Source organism: Heterodontus francisci, chromosome 1, assembly GCF_036365525.1.
Source record: "Heterodontus francisci isolate sHetFra1 chromosome 1, sHetFra1.hap1, whole genome shotgun sequence".
In the NCBI taxonomy this organism is placed as follows: Eukaryota; Metazoa; Chordata; class Chondrichthyes; order Heterodontiformes; family Heterodontidae; genus Heterodontus; species Heterodontus francisci.
Window position 1 is genome coordinate 14,997,773 of NC_090371.1, and position 7,164 is coordinate 15,004,936.

Here is a 7,164-nt window from a genome sequence, read left to right on the forward strand (position 1 = left end):
TTGAATCACTTACCACTATTGCTCTTCCAGTCTTCCCTGTTCCCCCCTGTACAGCTGAGCCGCCCGTGTTGCCATGGACCTGGCTCTAGCTGCACTCCCCAGATGAACCATCACTCTCATCAGTATTCAGAACTCAATACCTGTGGGAGAGTGAGATGCACTCAGGGGTCTCCTGTTCTATCAGCCTGTTCCTCTTTGACTGCCTGTGGTCATCCATTTCCTTTCTCCCTGCATACTCTTAAGCTGTGGGGTGACCACATCTATAAGCGTGCTATCCACGTAGCTCTCAGCCTCACGGACGAACCGCAGTGACACTAGATGCTGCTCGAGATCTGAAACCCGGAGCTCAAGCTGCTGTAATTGATGACACTTCCTGCACATATGGTTATCCAGGATACAGGAAGTGCCCTCGAGTTTCCACATAGCACAGGATATACACTCCAGAGGCTGGAGCAACCGTGCTACTATCGATTAGAAAATAAGCCTTTCCTTGCCAAATAAACCCTGCCCCACTAAATAAACCCTGCCCCACCAAATAAACCCTACCACCCATGAATAATTGAAGTCGGAGCAGCAAGACCAGCGGGGCTTGCTGTCGCCTGTAACCAGTCGGATCTTATTTTTTCTTAAAGTAAGATTTATTTGAACGAGTGAACTGTGTTGATTAGAAGTAGGACATCAGTACTAGTAATGTTTTATTAATAATTGTAAGGTGTTTTAGTATTGGTAAGGTTTCTTTTTTAGCAGTAGTAAAGGGTCAACTAATAAATAAAGGAATGGCAGGGTTAGTTTAACCTCGAGAGTGCACATCCTGTGCTATGTGGAACTCCAGGTGCTTCCTGTATCCTGGATAACCATTTGTGCAGGAAGTATCGTCAGTTACAGCAGCTTGAGCTCCATGTTTCGGAACTTGAGCAGCAGCTGGCGATACTGCGATGCATTCGTGAGGATGAGAGCCATGTGGATAGCACATTTATAGATGTGGTCACCCCACAGCTTAAGAGTATGCAGGGAGAAAGGGAATGGGTGACCACCAGGCAATCAAAGAGGAACAGGGAGGTAGTACAGAAGACCCCTGAGTGCATCTCATTCTCCCACAGGTGTTCAGTTCTGAATGCTGATGACAGTGATGGTTCATCTGGGGAGTGCAGCTACAGAAAAGTCCATGGCACCACGGGTGACTCAGCTGTACAGGGGGGGCACATGGAAGACTGGAAGAGCAATAGTGATTGGTGATCCAATAGTCAGGGAGCAGATAGGTGTTTCTGCTGCTGCAAATGTGAATCCAGGATGGTGTGTTGCCTCCCTGTTGGCAGGGTCAAGGAGCTGCAGAGCATCCTGAGTGGGGAGGGTGAACAGCCAGCAGTCGTGGTTCATATTGGTACAAACAAAGTTAAGGTAAATCCAAATATGTTTTATCAATGCATTAAGAGTAAGAGGATAACTAAGTAAAGAGTAGGGCCCATAAAAGGCCAAAAAGGTAACCTATATGTAGGGGTGAAAGATGTTGGTGTTGTTCTTAGTGAATGTTTTGCGTCTGTCTTCACAAAAGTGGGGGATGATGCAGATATTATCATTAAGGAAGAGGGATGTGAAGTATTGGATGTGATAAACATAGGGACAGAGGAAGTATTAATGGGATTAGCAGCTTTGAAAGTGGATAAATCACCAGGGCCGATGAAATGCACCCCAGGCTGTTAAAAGAAGCCAGGGAGGAAATAGCGGATGCTCTGACCATCATTTTCCAGTCCTCACTGGATACAGGTGTGGTGCCGGAGGATTGGAGGACTGCAAACATTGTACCTTTGTTTAAAAAGGGACCGAGAGATAGAACAAATAATTATAGGCCAGTCAGTCTAACCTTAGTCGTGGGCAAATTATTGGAATCAATCCTGAGAGACAGGATAAAGTGTGACTTCGAAGGGTCTGGATTAATCAAGGATAGTCAGCATGGGTTTTTTAAGGGACGATCTTTTCTGACTCACTTGATTAAATTTTTTGAAGAAGTAACAAGAAGGATTGATGTGCAGTTGATGTGGTCTACATGGATTTTAGCAAGGCCTTTGACAAGGTCCCACAAGGCAGACTGGTTAAAAAAAATAAAAGCCCATGGGATCCAGATAAATGTCGCAAGCTGGATACAAAATTGGCTCAGTGACAGCAAAGGAAGCGTAATTGTTGGCAGGTGTTTTTGCGTCTGGAGGGCTGTTTCCAGTGGTGCTCCGCAGGGCTTACCTGGGAGAGCAGAGAGGCAGTTGGCGGATCAAGGAAGAATCCAGCCCGAGCGCGAGCTTTAAATCGAGACCGGGGCTCGAGGTCCTTACTTACCTGGGAGAGCGGAGAGGCAGGCTGTGTCTGCGTCTGCGTCTGCGTCTGCGTCTGGAGGTCGGCGCGCGCTGGGTTTGAAAAGTGAAAAAAAAACTAACAATGACATCACAGGAAATCCATAAGCTGATTGGTTGGTGAGTAACAACTGTTACATAGTGCTTGTAAGTAGCTTAAAAATCAGAGAAAAAAGTTTTTTTTTGAAACCCTCAAATAGCTACCTTATAAGTGGTAAGGTTAGTACTACTAAGGTTTTAGTTGGTGTGATTTATTCGTAATTACTAATTAGGAAGGGCTGTTTGGACAGAGTGTAGGACTCTGAGTTGATGTGCGAGGGACTTCACTGACTGGGGGACGGAGGTGCTCTTTGTCTCTTTCTTTTCTTTTCTGTCTTTTCAGCCTCCATGATACAGGGGAACACGCTGATTGGCAAGTATCTGGTAAGTTATTCTACTTATTACATTTATTACACTAGCAATAATTAGTTTGTAAAGCCAAGGTATGGCAGGCAGCTCAGCCAAGTGGAATGTGCCTCCTGTGGCATGTGGAAAGTCGTCAATGCACCATATGTCCCTGACAAACACATCTACAGGAAGTGTCACCGGCTGCAGAAGCTTGAGCTCCGGGTTTCAGAACTCGAGCAGCGGCTGGAGTCACTGTGGCACATCCATGAGGCAGAGAATTCAGTGAATAGCACGTTTCAGGAGGTGGTCTCCCCGGAGCTTAAGAGAGCACAGGCAGAGAGGGACCGGGTGGCAGACAGACAAAAAGGTAGTGCAGGAGTCAGTTCTGAATACCGATAGGACAGAGGATTCCTCTGGAGAGTCATGGCCAGAGCACCATGGATGGCTCAGCTCTGCAGGGAGGGAGGAGAAAAGACAGGAGAGCAATAGTGATAGGAGATTCTGTAGTTAGGGGAACGAGAGAGACTCACGGTTGGTGTGTTGCCTCCCAGGTGCCAGGGTACGTGATGTCTCCGATCGTGTTTTTGGGATCCTTAAGGGGGAGGGGGAGCACCCCCAAGTCGTGGTCCACATAGGCACCAACGACATAGGTAGGAAGAGAGATGGGGATTTAAGGCAGAAATTCAGGGAGCTAGGGTGGAAGCTTAGAGCGAGAACAACCAGAGTTGTTATCTCTGGGTTGTTGCCTGTGCCACGTGCTAGCGAAGAGAGGAATAGGGAGAGAGAGGAGTTGAACACGTGGCTGCAGGGATGGTGTAGGAGGGAGGGTTTTGGTTTCCTGGATAATTGGGGCTCTTTCTGGGGTAGGTGGGACCTCTACAAACAGGATGGTCTTCACCTGAACCAGAGGGGTACCAATATCCTGGGGGGGAGATTTGTTAGTGCTCTTCGGGGGGGTTTAAACTAAATCAGCAGGGGAATGGGAACCTAAATTGCAGTGCCAGTGTACAGGCTGTTGAGAGTAGTGAGGTAGGGGATAAGGTTACAGGGACGCAAGAGGGCACTGGCAAGCAAGAACTTGGTTTAAAGTGTGTCTACTTCAACGCCAGGAGCATCCGGAATAAGGTGGGTGAGCTTGCAGCATGGGTTGGTACCTGGGATCCTGATGTTGTGGCCATTTCGGAGACATGGGTAGAGCAGGGGCAGGAATGGATGTTGCAGGTTCCGGGATTTAGATGTTTCAGAAAGAACAGAGAAGAGGGTAAAAGAGGGGGGGGTGTGGCATTGTTAATCAAGGAAAGTATTACAGCGGCGGAAAGTACGTTTGAGGACTCGTCTACTGAGGTAGTATGGGCCGAGGTTAGAAACAGGAGAGGAGAGGTCACCCTGTTGGGAGTTTTCTATAGACCTCCGAATAGTTCCAGAGATGTAGAGGAAAGGATAGCGAAGATGATTCTCGACAGGAGCGAGAGTAACAGGGTAGTGGTTATGGGGGACTTTAACTTTCCAAATATTGACTGGAAATACTATAGTTCGAGTACTTTAGATGGGTCTGTTTTTGTCCAGTGTGTGCAGGAGGGTTTTCTGACACAGTATGTGGACAGGCCAACCAGGGGCGATGCCACATTGGATTTGGTACTGGGTAATGAACCCGGCCAGGTGTTAGATTTAGATGTAGGTGAGCACTTTGGCGATAGTGATCACAATTCGGTTAGGTTTACCTTAGCGATGGGCAGGGACAGGTATATACCGCAGGGCAAGAATTATAGCTGGGGGAAAGGAAATTATGACGCGATTAGGCAAGATTTAGGATGTGTAGGATGGGGAAGGAAACTGCAGGGGATGGGCACAAACGAAATGTGGAGCTTATTCAAGGAGCAGCTAATGCGTGTCCTTGATAAGTATGTACCTGTCAGGCAGGGAGGAAGTTGTCGAGCAAGGGAGCCGTGGTTTACTCAAGAAGTTGAAGCGCTTGTCAAGAGGAAGAGGGCGGCTTATGTTAGGATGAGACGTGAAGGCTCAGTTAGGGCGCTTGAGAGTTACAAGCTAGCCAGGAAGGATCTAAAGGGAGGGCTAAGAAGAGCAAGGAGAGGACACGAGAAGTCATTGGCGGATAGGATCAAAGAAAACCCTAAGGCTTTCTATAGGTATATCAGGAATAAACGAATGATAAGAGTTAGAACAGGGCCAATCAAGGATAGTAGTTGGAAGTTGTGTGCGGAATCAGAGGAGATAGGGGAAGCGTTAAATGAATATTTTTCGTCAGTATTTACAGTAGAGAAAGAAAATGTTGCCGAGGAGATTACTGAGATACAGCCTACTAGGCTAGATGGGATTGAGATTCACAAGGAGGAGGTGTTAGCAATTTTGGAAAGAGTGAAAATAGATAAGTCCCCTGGGCCAGATGGGATTTATCCTAGGATTCTCTGAGAAGCCAGGGAGGAGATTGCAGAGCCGTTGTTGTTGATCTTTAAGTCGTCATTGTCGACAGGAGTAGTGCCGGAGGACTGGAGGATAGCAAATGTTGTCCCCTTGTTCAAGAAGGGGAGTAGAGACAGCCCTGGTAATTATAGACCTGTGAGCCTTACTTCGGTTGTGGGTAAAATGTTGGAAAAGGTTATAAGAGACAGGATTTATAATCATCTTGAAAAGAATAAGTTCATTTGCGATAGTCAGCACGGTTTTGTGAAAGGTAGGTCGTGCCTCACAAACCTTATTGAGTTTTTCGAGAAGGTGACCAAACAGGTGGATGAGGGTAAAGCCGTGGATGTGGTGTATATGGATTTCAGTAAGGCGTTTGATAAGGTTCCCCACGGTAGGCTATTGCAGAAAATAAGCAAGTATGGGGTTGAAGGTGATTTAGAGCTTTGGATCAGAAATTGGCTAGCTGAAAGAAGACAGAGGGTGGTGGTTGATGGCAAATGTTCATCCTGGAGTTTAGTTACTAGTGGTGTACCGCAAGGTTCTGTTTTGGGGCCACTGCTGTTTGTCATTTTTATAAACGACCTGGATGAGGGTGTAGAAGGGTGGGTTAGTAAATTTGCGGATGACACGAAGGTCGGTGGAGTTGTGGATAGTGTCGAAGGGTGTTGTAGGGTACAGAGGGACATAGATAGGCTGCAGAGCTGGGCTGAGAGATGGCAAATGGAGTTTAATGCGGAGAAGTGTGAGGTGATTCACTTTGGAAGGAGTAACAGCAATGCAGAGTACTGGGCTAATGGGAAGATTCTTGGTAGTGTAGATGAGCAGAGAGATCTTGGTATCCAGGTACATAAATCCCTGAAAGTTGCTACCCAGGTTAATAGGGCTGTTAAGAAGGCATATGGTGTGTTAGCCTTTATTAGTAGGGGGATCGAGTTTCAGAGCCACGGGGTCATGATGCAGCTGTACAAAACTCTGGTGAGGCCGCACCTGGAGTATTGCGTGCAGTTCTGGTCACCGCATTATAGGAAGGATGTCGAAGCTTTGGAAAGGGTGCAGAGGAGATTTACTAGGATGTTGCCTGGTATGGAAGGAAGGTCTTACGAGGAAAGGCTGAGGGACTTGGGGTTGTTTTCGTTAGAGAGAAGGAGGAGGAGAGGTGACTTAATAGAGACATACAAGATAATCAGAGGGTTAGATAGGGTGGATAGTGAGAGTCTTTTTCCTCGGATGAGGATGGCAAACACGAGGGGACATAGCTTTAAGTTGAGGGGTGAAAGATATAGGACAGATGTCAGAGGTAGTTTCTTTACGCAGAGAGTAGTAGGGGCGTGGAACGCCCTGCCTGCAACAGTAGTAGACTCGCCAACTTTAAGGGCATTTAAGTGGTCATTGGATAGACATATGGATGTAAATGGAATAGTGTAGGTCAGATGATCGGCGCAACATCGAGGGCCGAAGGGCCTGTACTGCGCTGTAATATTCTAATTCTAATTCTAATTCTAAAAGACAGGTGTTTCTGTGGTCGCAGACGTGATTCCAGGATGGTATGTTGCCTCCCTGGTGCAAGGGTCATGGATATCACTGAGTGGCGACAGAACATTCTGGAAGGCGAGGGTGCACAGCCAGAGGTTGTGGTTCACATTGATATCAACAATATAGGTAGAAAAAAGGGATGAGGTCCTGCAGGCTGAGTTTAGGGAGTTAGGAAAGAGATTAGCAAGCAGGACCTAAAAGGTAGTAATCTCCAGATTACTCCCAAGGCCACGTGCTAGTGAGTATAGAAATAGGAGAATACACTAGATGGATGTGTGGCTGGAGAGATGGTGCAGGAGGGAGGGCTTCAGATTTCTGGGGCATTGGGACCGTTTCTGGGGAAGGTGAGACCTGCAGAACAGGACTAGGATGAATATCCTTGCAGGAAGGTTTGCTAGTGCTGTTGGGGATGATTTAAACTAGATTGGCAGGGGGATGGGAACCTGAGGGCAGTTTCAGATAGGACAAATTCAGGGCA